This window comes from Quercus lobata, chromosome 4 (genome assembly GCF_001633185.2).
Source record: "Quercus lobata isolate SW786 chromosome 4, ValleyOak3.0 Primary Assembly, whole genome shotgun sequence".
NCBI lineage: Eukaryota > Viridiplantae > Streptophyta > Magnoliopsida > Fagales > Fagaceae > Quercus > Quercus lobata.
The window spans coordinates 89124130-89137391 of record NC_044907.1 but is presented as its reverse complement, the minus strand read 5'-3'; the positions used below and the strand labels follow the sequence as shown (position 1 = coordinate 89137391).

Sequence of the window (13262 nt, the reverse complement as noted above, 5' to 3'; positions counted from 1 at the left end):
CTTGCAGCAAGGTTCCTCGGCTTTTGGACTCAGTGTTGTCTATGACAATGCGTGAGGGAGAGACCCTGAAAATATATCTCGACAGGTACTAGGTGATGTTCAATGAGATTGAGTGAAATTTCTATGATGTGGCTATAAGGACCTTTAAAGTCGGCCTACTCACCGAGCACGATTTGAGGAAGTCCTTGACAAGAAAGCCCACTGAGAGCATGCACTAGCTCATGGACCGCATTGACAAGTATATGCGGGTTGAGGAGGACCAACAACAAGGAAAAGGAAAGGTTAAGGTGATCCCCCAGGAGCGGAGGGATTTCAAGTTGGACAGATATAATAAAAGCAGATGTTGGAGAGATTTTGCTGGGCATTTTGGTTCAGCTACCACACAGGTGGTGAAAACTGTATTTCGAGAACCCATGCACCAGATTTTGGAAAAAATAAAGAATGAGCCGTACTTCAAATGCCAAACAAGATGGGAGGAGACCTCGTGAAGCGCAACCAGAGTCTGCACTACTAGTACCACCAGGGGCGTGGGCATACTACTGAGGATTGCAGGATTTTGTGGAATCATTTGGAGCAATTGGCATAGGCGGGAAAGTTGAAGCAATTCTTGTATCAACCCAATGAGCAGAGCAGTCAAGCTGGATCAAGAACACACAAGGATGCTTATTCAAGGCCCCTCCTAGGTACGATCAACGTAATATTCGCCGCTCCGAGTAGAACTGGTTCTTTTCCAGCTAAGGTAATGTCCATAGATCGACCACCCGCCAAGGACTTGGCCCCTAGTCTGAAGAGGAGCCGAGTGGAAGTCCGACCAGCTCTGAGCTTTTCCAACAGGGATAAAGCAGGGACCTCGCAACCATATGATGATGCCCTAGTGGTTACTCTGAGGATTGGGGAATATGATGTGAAGAGAGTGCTGGTGGACCAGGGCAACGGTGCAGAAGACATATACCCTGATTTATACAAGGGGCTAAGGCTAAGGCTAGAGGACCTAACTAGCTACAATTCCCCTCTGGTGGGCTTCGACAGAAAGATTGTCATCCCAAAAGGTAACCATTTTCCATGTCCGAAAATTTCATTTTGATGACATCACCAATAGCCAGGAACTAATTCTTGATTGTATCAAATGGCATAACTCCCACAGACTGCTTCCAAAAACCGTGATATACATGCTTCATAGTTGCCTGATGTTCATCCAATTCCACAAGGTATGATTGTCCTTCTTTACTAGTCTCACATATGAATAGCCTTTGATACACACAATAAAAGAAACATGAGCAATTGCCCAATCATTGTGAAAAATTGAGGGAAATAAACAATTGGATCAATAGTAAAACTTTGTATTTCCCATTTGACAGCCCACACCATGAATCCCCCACTTCACTGCCACCGTCACTCTCAATAATAATAAACCAAATCCACTTAAACCTATCCTTAAGGTGTGACAATTAAGCTTGACATTTCCCATTTTTTTCAAAAACAATTCAGATTTGTCAGAAAGAAAGCAGAATCGAATGGTGCCATTTTTAGTACCATGAAAATTACAATATATATTAACCATACGGGTTATTAATGAAAGCAAAAAAAAGCTTCAGATGGAAAGAAGAAAGCTTTATTTGCCAAAACAAAAGCGATGAAGAAATGTATTGCCTCTTAACACTTTTTAATAAAACCTTGTTCTGATTAATTCATGAGCCCCCTAACCCCCTCTACAAGTATAGCCTTAGTGTAAAATAAGTGCAACATAATATTTAGCTGAAGCTGCTTAACCGTTAATAATGGCCTGAGCCTAAAACTCTGGCTGAGGCATGAGAAACAAGCCTTGGATGTCTCTCATGAAAACTTAAAGAAAAATGGTTAGCTAGCAAAAGTGCAAATAAAACAACTACATACATGAAGGTTTTCCTTATTATGATGGCACTTGGAGTAAACTGGTGGTTTATGCCCTTCAAAAGTGTACAACTTATTACCAACGACAACATTCTACACCTGCACAGAAATGAACTTTCACAAATGTTGTCCAAAGTTGTTTATATACCCAAATAACATGCCAAGTAAATCTAAACAGCCTTGTCCTCTCCACAAGTTATAATGCATAGTTTTCTGTTTTGATGTGAAAAGGCAGATCATTAACCTTACTGAGATGAGCTTCAATGTGGAAAAAATATTTCATGGCAGATACACAATTATTAACAAAAGGGGCTAAACAAACTAGTTAGTGTCATACTTTAATAATAAAAAAAAAAAAAAAAACTATTTAAGTACACATGCACATGGGTGTGTGAGTACTGAGTATACACACACACACATACACATATATAAAACCTCCAAATGGTACTAGAAATCATCACTACCATCATAGGAATATATTTGCACTATATCTTTCAAATATACAATGCCTCATATGGAAAGTTTTAAGTTTTAGAACAATGGCTGAACCCACACATGAGAGAGAGTATTAGAACAATAGTCAAATGATTGAATTCACACTTTCCTAATAATTAAAAAATCAATAAATAAATCCCATCTGAGTAACATATCAAAAAGGGCACCATTAGGACTCCACATCACATGGTTTACATATAATCATTGGCCAACGACGTCTATCATCAAGTGAAATAGAGATTATTAGCCTCATAAATTTTCCTAGAGCATATTCTCAAAATTGGAAATTTATATACAAGTTGTGTCAGTCTATGTCGATATTCGTCAAACTTGCAAGGCCACTGAACAAGCTCCAATGTCCCAAACATTGAAGTTTCTTGAAACAAGCTTCTTCCTCCTACCTACTTCCCAAATTTTGATGTCACCAAAACTCATTGCAGATGAATTTGATAGAACATAAAACATATAATAGAAATTTAGAACAAAATTTTAGCTAAAACAATTACCCGTTGACTACCTCACAGTACAAAAATTTGAAGGTGAAAAGTATTGGCAGCAGCAGTAAGAGCTTACCAAGAAGCAAGGTTTGTTGCAATGGATGAAAACCCATGGTGTTCATAGCAGAGCCCTGATTAAAGTTAATAATGACAACAACAGGACATTGGACGACTCAAATGGGATGAGAGTTTGGAGAGGCCCAAACCTTCTCAACAAAATGCTTGTGATAATGTGACAGAGGAGATAGCCAAGAAGACTGCTGATAATGTCAATATCATTGTCATATAAAGACACATCATGGAATTAGAAAATATAAAAAACAGAGGTGGCACGGCTTATGATTTATTTTAGCAATAAAAACATGAAACTGGAACATTTATTAGAAGTATTCAAGCACTAAGCTTTGGCAAAGCCTAGGTTAAATTATTTGATAAAATAATGAAACCCCTATTCTTAAGTCTTACTATCATGATAAATATGGATCTGACATAGACTAGAAGCATTGGAGGTTTTCAAATATCTTAAATGTGCAAGAATCAGGCTTATTGACCAAATTGGAATCTAAACTAGCCGTAACTTAGGAACCTTAATCATTAATTTAGTTATAAAGCATGGATACTTTTCACATAGCTTATTACCTATATTTCAACAATAATATAAGCAATTCACATAGCTAATTCTATCAGCAAGATGATGAGTATAAGTATCCCACTAATAGTTAATATAAGAACTGAACCTTAGCTTTTGAAACAGTCTAGGGATAGGAGATGAAACCGTCAACAGACTGTTTAAAATTGTGAGCTTCAAAATCTTGCTAGGGTTCTTCAAGGCCCAAGTTGATCCAAATGAACCTACAGAAAACCCCTTCATTGTAGTCATGACTTGACTAGATGTTTACTAAGTCTTCCCCAGCAACATTTTCCTCTGAAAATTTAGGATACATTTGTATGTTCTACAACATAAATAATATAATGTTTACAGTTCATCATAAATACCATTCCTATGGATTTTCCTTTGCAAGATTTTTCAAACCTAAACAACGAGGAAAAAAGGAGATTTGACCCCAGCACATCAAGTAATTTATCAAATTCCTCATAGAACTCCTTTTCTGTAACAGTGGAAACATAAAAAATTTAGAATCATGACCATTATAGAGCAAGAAAGATATTATATGGTAATGATCTTATTAACGAATATAGAAACCTATGTAATCAAAACCATATCCTGGCTGTGGCTTGTCACTAAAACCAAATCCTATCCAATCAGGCGCAAAACAGTGGAACACATAATCTGACATCTAGACAAGATGATAGCAAAGTGTTAGGTTCTAAAAGTTTAGAGCAATTGGCAAATCGTGAACACAAACTTGTCTAGATATAGATCTTAGAGTCTATAAGTATTATTAGACAATGCTCAAGGTGATTCAAGTCAAGATTCAAGAACATACAAGTTACAGGAAGAAGATTTCATAATCTGTCTGGTTCAATCGATCGAAAGACAGGTTCGATCAATCGAAAGTCGTATCTGCAGAATTTTAATTAAGTCCAAACAGCAGTTCAAGCCTATTAAGGATTAGAGTTTCAGATCTACTTCCCCTAGTATATAAGGAAACCCTAAGCACGTTTTTGTAAGGCTTTTCAAAGAGAGAAGAATGTGCCTCTTTTGTATTTAGGGTTTTGTTCCTAAAAAGTTCTCTCATGTCTTCTACCGGTGTTATTACTTGAAGGATCTCAAGATCCAGTGTTGTAGAAGTTGCTGCCTTCTCTAGTCATCAAAGGTGCTGATGATCTAAACCTTTAGGGGTGATCTTGGAGTCACAAACAGAAGAATTTGTGTTGCTAAACCTTTGAGTGGGATCTGAAAGTCACAAACATGGGTGTTTGTGTTTTGCAAAGGCCAAAGAAATAAGGAGTCTGTGGTCTCGGAGCTTGTATGTGGTCGTGTCAATAAGTTTCTACTGGTGGGTAGCAATAGGATGTTAGTGGTCTAAATCCTATTGTAAAACTTCAATTCTTTCATAGTGGATTTGCTTTTTACCTTGAGGATAGCTAGGTTAAATCCTCCCCAGATTTTTTACCAGTTTGGTTTTCCTGTGTTATCATATCGTTGTGTTTTTTATTTTCCGCTGCTATACATTGATATGATATATTTGTGTTAACCTAGTTTTGTTAATTTGACTAAGTAATCACTTGAGTAATTACCTAGGCTAATCTGATTGTGTTTTTAAGTGGTCTAAAAACTAACACAAAGTTAAACATCATTTAGCATGAAGTCGCTTGAGGGTAGCTAAGAGTGGAAAACAAATCACAATAAATAAATGAACAAATTGAAAGGATAGGAAAATGACATATTCAAGATGTGGTTAATAGCAACATCTTATAGAAACATCTGAAGGCATGTAGATGTTCTGAAGACAAAAGTGTAGATAACCTTAACTATAATTTTCTTGAGCTGCTATTACAAGACAACTAAGAAAGTAAACCAGGAAAAGTAAACTTGGTGGATTCCGCCTTACCAACTTTGAGTAGTCAACAAGCCATGTTCTAGATCATAAGTTTGTGTTAGACTCTAATATTCTTTCTTGAACCAGAATATAAGAATTTATATGTTTATGGAAGAACTGTATGTGAAAACAAGTAAAGGAAACTTATAGTAAATAATTTATAAAATACAGGTATACTGTAAGATCTAAAAGAAAATTCAGCCTTACAACCTCAGACATAACAACTCGATAGCTGTAAGATTGTGTTGGAGCCTCGTGAAGGAAAACAATTGCTCCACGTCAGCTCTTAGCAGACCCTGCAAGGATGGAATCAACTTTTCATAAATCCAAGTTGATAAATAAAAGAAACTAATGTTGTTGCAGAGAAATTTACCAGTTTCCCTTACAAACCATATAAACTCTCCAGATTTGATGTATGAGCCATATTCCTATCCCTTGTCTTCTATCCTCTAGATTGGAAAATAAGAAAGTTGTATGATACCAATGGAGATGACATGTATTCAAAACCTTTCAACAAATCACAAACCAGATAGCATTAAAAGTTTTCCAAAGGCACTAAAATGGAAAAAGAAAAAGAGAACTTAATTCAATTGATTGATGCCCTAACTAAATACAATATCCATCCACCACATTTATGGTGTTTCATTGAGGTTGTCAATGAAAAAGAAAATTGTATGCAAGTTAAACCAACTTCCAAACCTTAATCAACATAATTGAGTTAGAAATCAATTAGAAAATTTCATCCATATCAAATAAGGCTAAAACTTATTACGCAGGTGTGTATACACACGTGTTTTGTAACTAAAAACATGGGTTTAACCTGTGATTTCAAACATGAAATCATGGGGTTTAGTTATAAAACATGTGTATACACACACGTGTGTAACCAACGGTGCTCATCAAATAAATAGCTCAAACAGGAAGCTACATGAAGTGTTACACATACGGGGCCTATAATTAGTTTTGCCCAAATATTGGTAATATTGATTGAATTTTTAAGGAACTGAAGAATTGGATCTCAGAATTTGGTGAATTAGAAAACAATAAATTCCTGGAAGAAAGCAAAAAATAACAATAACACTTAATTTTAACCACACAATCATCAAGGATAATACCAATAAGCAAGAATCTAAACAATATCAATTGAGAGGTTGAGTTTAAGTACAAAATTTCATGAATTCAAAAATAAACATCCTCTCAAAATTCGAAGAAAATAAATAACATAATCAATAAATATATAAAACGAAGCTTTTGAAGCTTCCACAATTTTCCACATCAGCGAAATATTAAAAAAAAAAAAACATAAGAACAAAAAAAAACTCTTTCATGCAACATAAAATTTTTTTAAACCCCGATAAACGCAAAACCAGCTTTCTACCTTCTCCTTCCTCAAAACTCAAAAGATGGCCCTCTGCCTTCTCCTTCCTCAATCAAAACCCACCATACCCATAAACCAACAGAGATCTCCTTCCTCAGACCCTATTTCTCCCGTTCCCCTTCTCCTTTCCCGTTCCACCCACAACCACCACAACTCAGCAGGCAGTAGCAGCACCACCACCTACAACAATCTCAACCCACAAACCACCATAATCAAACCATATCAAACCCATAACCCAAAAGCAAAAAACCATTTTGAAGATCTGCGATTGCAAAATCTGGGGGAGTCCGATTCTCAATGAATGCTGCGAAAGAGAGACAGGAGAAGAGTAACATCGATTGCGAAATTTGGGGGAGTCCGATTCTAAAGGAATGCTGCAAAAGAGAGACAGGAGAAGAGTAACATCGAGATGGTAACTTCTAGATGAACATTGTTCTCTTCTCCTTTGAATTAATAAAAAATTTATTGACTCCAATTGTTCTTGCTAATTTCCTTCAGCTTGGGCATGTATACTAATCTGAAATAACAACTCATATGGTGTTCAAGGAGAAAATTTCATATATTTTCCTACAAACTTTTCTAAAACCCGATAAACTCTTCTCCATAATCCCATGCTTACAAGGCTTTTCCTACTTAATTTGTTCTTGACTTTCTATCTTCTGGGTATTAAATTTTCAAGATTGACCTGAAGAATTGGGATCCTTTTCTGATGTTGGACTATTTTTCATGTATGAAAAATTACAATATAATCTTTTTCAAATTTCAAATTTCTTTTATTGATATTGCTGACTCGCTGTTGATCAATAGGAATTAGAAAATTTATGTTAGAGCGTTATTATTTGAAACTTATTCCTCTTGGTTTCGTTAAAAAAGGGATTTTAGGGTTGAATTGGACTTTGAATTGTGCATGATGATCTATAGAACATATGGGGTTTAATGGAACTGATGTAACAGAGGGTTCTGAGAGGCTAGCAAAAGCTATAGGTGATGATTCTGAAGTTGTGAATCCTATGATATGTGCTATTGGGTTTAAGCCTGGATGGGATTTGTTTGCTTCATGGAAGGTCAGTAAATTTTGTGCCTGTATGATTGATATCAATGCTCATTTGGCCTTTTGTACCCTATTTCATATTTGTATTTGTACATTGTTCATAATCATGCCCTATCTGTAGTCACTTTTATGTTGTTGTCTTTGTTAATTGTCATTCATAATGCCTCAAGAAAATAATGAGATTTATACTTTGATGTCATCCATAAGCATGTTGATGAAGGCAATCTTATCTCAATGTCAAACTAATTGCCTCAATGCATAGGTAACTTAGAGTTTGATGTTTTTATTTTGAGTAGGAGAGTATTATATTTGTTCAATTAGAGAAGGGTTGTAAATACCCTTTTATTTTAAGGATGATCTTCTATTGACTGTTGTGCATTTTACAACTTATATTGGTTTGTGTGAAAATCTTCTGGTATTTACAACTTCTTGTCATGTACTTTCTTTTAGCTTTGTTTGGATTCAACTGTTAATCAATCGTAATTAAAATTTATCATGGAAGGATGTTGGTAGAAAGGGGCAACGAGCCTAAAGTACAATATAGAAAGAACTATTGACTCACTACACTATAGGTTGTTAAACAAAATCAAAGTAAATTGATAACCTTTATTTGTTTTGAGAATGATAAATTCTGTTTTGGACAAAAAACACTAAGAGGTTATTGATACCAATGAAAAACGTACAAAGTCAAATAGTAATTTTTCTGTATTAGACATGCTTCCTACCTTCAAGTAGTTAGGGCCTTTTTGATGGGAATATTGCTTTTCTTGCAATTGTTGTGTATTTATCTTGATCTTGAAGAAGCATGAAGTTAGCATTGCTCCTTTGTTACTGTCTTTAACTTTCTTCCATTCTCAGGATTAAGTATTTCTAACTTTCAAGCAGAGGAGCACACTATTTGTGATAACTGATGACTATAGTCCTTTAGTTGAGTAATACAGTAGTCTTCTTGTATTTGAACATAATCTTTGGACACTTTAAGAAGACAATAGGATTCCATGATCTTCAATTAATGGTTGTAATATTTTCTCAAATAAGGGCATCTGTGTGTGACATGTATATAGGTTACAGTCTAATAAAAAGAATTGTTATGGGTGTGTTGATTATTCTAACTGAAAAATACAATGTTTTTGCAGGTTGATAATTTTGTAGGTTGATTTTCAAACCACATGCTCATATCTTTTGATTTTCATAATGGAAATGATGGACTGTATGTAATTTAAAGTCTTTGGTGTTATCTTTAATGTGAGTTACTAAATTCAATTGTGGATTAGTGAAACTAAATAATATGATTCTTATTCTGTTAAGTGGACATTTTCATGTGGTGGGTCTTTGTTATTGTCAAGGAAGTTAATAAGTTATTTTCTTTTTCAAGGCATATAAGCTACACTTTTGGGAGATCTAGAGTATCATGGAAAAGAAAGAACACTGCCAGGGGCCTAAAAACAACTTTTTATTGCCCTTTGGGACCATGATTTATGTAGGGGTAAAATTCCCAAGTCAACAATGGGCCTTGGGCCCCATAAGGAGTCCAGCCATGACTAAAAGGGAAAAGGGGGGGATCAAAAGACTTCCGGCCCAACCTTGTTGAGCCCAGCTTATTTAAAAGACGTCCGAGGAGGAATGTCTCCTCGGACGAACCAAATACGGGTTAATGTGCGCCCTATCCATAGTGAAGAATCATCCCAAGCAAATGTGGGTAGTTGGATGAGCCTCACAAAGCAGGAAGAAGGAAGAAAGTGTAAGACGTCCAGGGGGAAACCACAGTTGTCGCATTAAATGCAAGAAAGCTACTTTTCCAGCCGCATTAATGTGGAGAAGATAGGCGAACAGTGTTACATTGGCCAATGCAACTCACAGAAAGATAAGGTGGATGTCCGATGGGACATGCATTCAAGTGAAGGTCCAGATGGTTAACAAGTGTAAGGCGCTTATTAATTTAAGGAGGCTATATAAGAGAAGGAAATCCCCATGAAGAGGGGATCGAAAAGGAGAAAAGAAAAAGGATATAAAGAGGGAGAGGAATGCGATAGTCTTTAATCAGAACCAGAGGTGCACCTATACATCTCCTCGGACTGAGTATCCTGTGGACATTAAGGAGATCTTCTTACGTTCAAACTGTTGCATGGCGTATAATTAACTAACGTTCACTTCGTTAAGCCCTAGTTCTGTAACCTGCTCTCTACAAATTCATTGTTTAGGGTCCTTTGTGCCAGAATCACTTACTTACTGGGTCTGGGCCCCAAAGACCGACCCTACAATTTAACTTTGTCTTGTGGTTAAAAATGAGATTACATCATACAAAGATACAATTGTGTACAGCAATGAAGATTTTCAACCAGGAGAAGTGGAAGCATATAAGCATAAACAAATTATTTTTGTATATATTTGTATGTAAGTTTTTGGTGTTATATTATTGCAATTTTAATATGGAAATTGTTACTATAAACTTTGATTTATTTGTTCAAATATACAAAATTTATTTATTAGTGCTTAATAAAGAAAAAAAAACATATAATATTTTAAAATAAATTTTCTGAACTTTCCCGTGCATAGCACGGGCTAGCGACTAGTAGAATAAAAATCTCTAAATCCTAACTAAAGTCCACAAAGTCTTTAATTTTAAGAATTTGCTAACTGATAAAAAGAATAAAAATGAGTACCCAACCCAACAACATGAACTGAACAACATACCCTCTAATAAAAAAGTAAAAATTCCCATGAATATAAATGATTGAAACTATATATATAATAAGCGATAACAGTGTTTGAGAGATACCCAGTTGAAGAAAATGGTGAGTGAGAGTAAGAACACATACATAAAGCATTTCTTCGACATTGCCATCCTTAGCAGGGCTCTCTGGGAGCTGATTGGCTTCGCGGCTTGATGGGTTATCGGTTACAAAGGCAAAGGGACTGAAACCAGAAGTAGTGTCTTCGTCTTTGTCTTTGGGTTGTTTTTGGTCAGCAGCATTGGCTCTGATACTGGTTGTTCTTGTCGTTGTTGCTGCTCTATTTGTTTTAGTGGTGAACCACTGTGTTCTGTTGAAGTTGGTCTTGGCGGTGTGAGGGAGTGCGAGGTTGAGAGAATAGAGCCCAAGCCATTATGGGTGTCTCTAAGGTGGAGAGAGAGAGAGAGAGAGAGAGAGAGCTGTTGAAAGTTAACGTATGTAACATGTAACATGAGCCACTTGCTTCTCAAATCTCACTTTCCATATTCTCGTGGATGAGGAAACGTTGGCTAGACACGGCTTGTATTTTGACCGTTCTCGTGGTCGTGGATGAAGACTACTGATAAGGCCACAACTTTTTTCTTCCCAAACTTCTTTCTCATTTTATTTTATTTATTAAGATATATATGGTCTTCTCAAAAAAAGAAAAAAAGAAAAAAAGAAAAAAAAAAAATATATATATATATATATATATGTGTGTGTGTGTTTGTGAAAGAGAGAGAGAGACAGAGAAATTCAAATGACCCCTCTAAGCTTAAACAATTGTTAAAATGTTTATGTTAACAAGGACTAAGAGTGACAAATGTGATTATCAAAAAAAAAAAAGTGACAAATGTGAATTTAGAGGACAAGAAAATTGACCATACTTTTTTTTAAAACATTTTTACAATACTCTTACATCAAATTCTAAGTGGCAACTTTCTCAAAAAAAAAAAAAAAAAAAAAAATTTCTAAGTGGCAAGTTGTTACAGGTTGTGAATTATTATTGATGGGGCAAAAAAAAAAAAGTTTAGTAGTAGGTTCAAATTAGAACCAATAAGTCCTTTTGGATATATACCACTGTAAGTTTCTTTAAGACCTTCTCCCCTCTCCCCGTGTGTGTGTTAAAAATATTTAGTTTTCTAAAAAAAAAAAAAAATTAGAACCAATAACAAATAATTACTTATGATTTGTTGTGAAAATTTGTAGACGTAACACTTCTTTTTTATCTTTATTTTTTTTAATAAATAGGATGGAATTTCAACTTATAGCATCTGCTTTACGATAAATTGATAATTACTCTTTATTATATATTGTATTTAAAATTTTAAAAAAGAAAGAAATTGTAATAGTTTTTTAACATTAAAAATTCTCTTTTAATAGTTAACCGATGTAAAAGATGGAAAGACTAACAGCAGTAACAAATTCAAATGGATTTTTTTGCCATTTAACAGGATTTTCGGAACAATTTTGTTAGTTGTCAAGTTTTTGAAATTATTTTGTAATCCAACATGCATCTCAAGACTTTCGGTCTACAAAATGGTTTTAAAAGACAACTAACGAAATTTTTTCGAAAATCCTGTTAAATGGTAAAAAAAAATCCAATTCAATTTTATAAAACCAAAATGACAAAAATAAAATTTATATGATGAAAATAACAATTGCCCGAATGAAGAGGTATAATTTTTATTTTTGTCTATAATTATTTATATTAATATCCTATATAATAAAAATTTAATTTGTTTTCACAGTACTATAACTTTTTTAGATAATTTTTTTCCCAATATAACATGGTTACATGAAGTAATTATAGTTAGTTATTTCTATTTGTTATTTTGTATTGTTAAATTTTAATTATATTATTATTAAAATATTTTATTTTTATTTTAAAAATGAAAGCTAGCATTTAATATTACTATGTTTCTATTTGGCCATGCTGTCATCAATGTCAAAAGCCCTTTTTCAAACAATTTTTTTTCCTGCTTTTTCTTTGTTTGCAAGTAAGGAAACATAATAATGATAATAATAATAATAATAATAATAATAATAATAATAATAATAATATATGGTCTTGCTCTTGCTTCAAAAAAGAATATATACGCGTCTAATCTCAACAACAAAAATATACATTTATACCGTCTAAAAAACTTTAAAAAAAATGTAAGGTCAAATCTCAACTCTCAGGTCTCAACACTTATTGTCCTTTTATTTTTAAGTTGTATATTTGCTCTAAAACATGTTGTTTAAGTGGTAACTTTAACAAAATTTCTAAATGAAGAGGAGATTTGTGCAATATTCGAAACATGTATCAATTGTTTTGTGTGTTTGAGTGTAATGTATTTCTAATCGTAGATTTTTTTTTTCTTTTATTTAATCTTCATGTGTAAAATAGGGGCTTGAGGAAAAAAAATCTTCCACCAGTGAGACTCTATTTATATTCATTTTCTATCTTTTGTCTTAGTTAATGTCTTCTTCTATTAATGTGTTTTTCTATTTAAAGACCAAATATTTTTTAGATTAAAAACTGCTGCCATTAGGTTGCAAGCACTATAAAGATATATAGGTCTGGCCTTTCCCCCTTCTGTGATTGATTTAAGGTATTTGCACATTCATTTCCCAGGTTGAATGCACAATTGAGATTGCAATTTTAAGCTAAATAAATTTGACTGAGCAACCAAAAAAGGGAGTGGACCTGGATGCACAGATTTGGGCTTGGGTTTTGGCATTAGTGTTTAG

The 13262-nt window shown here is 34.3% G+C and overlaps 1 pseudogene; it reads right to left on the bottom strand.

Annotated features, from left to right (window-relative positions):
• Positions 1-2458: 2458 nt before the first annotated feature.
• Positions 2459-10919, bottom strand: LOC115986103 (annotated as a pseudogene).
• Between the last annotated feature and the right edge of the window lie 2343 nt (positions 10920-13262).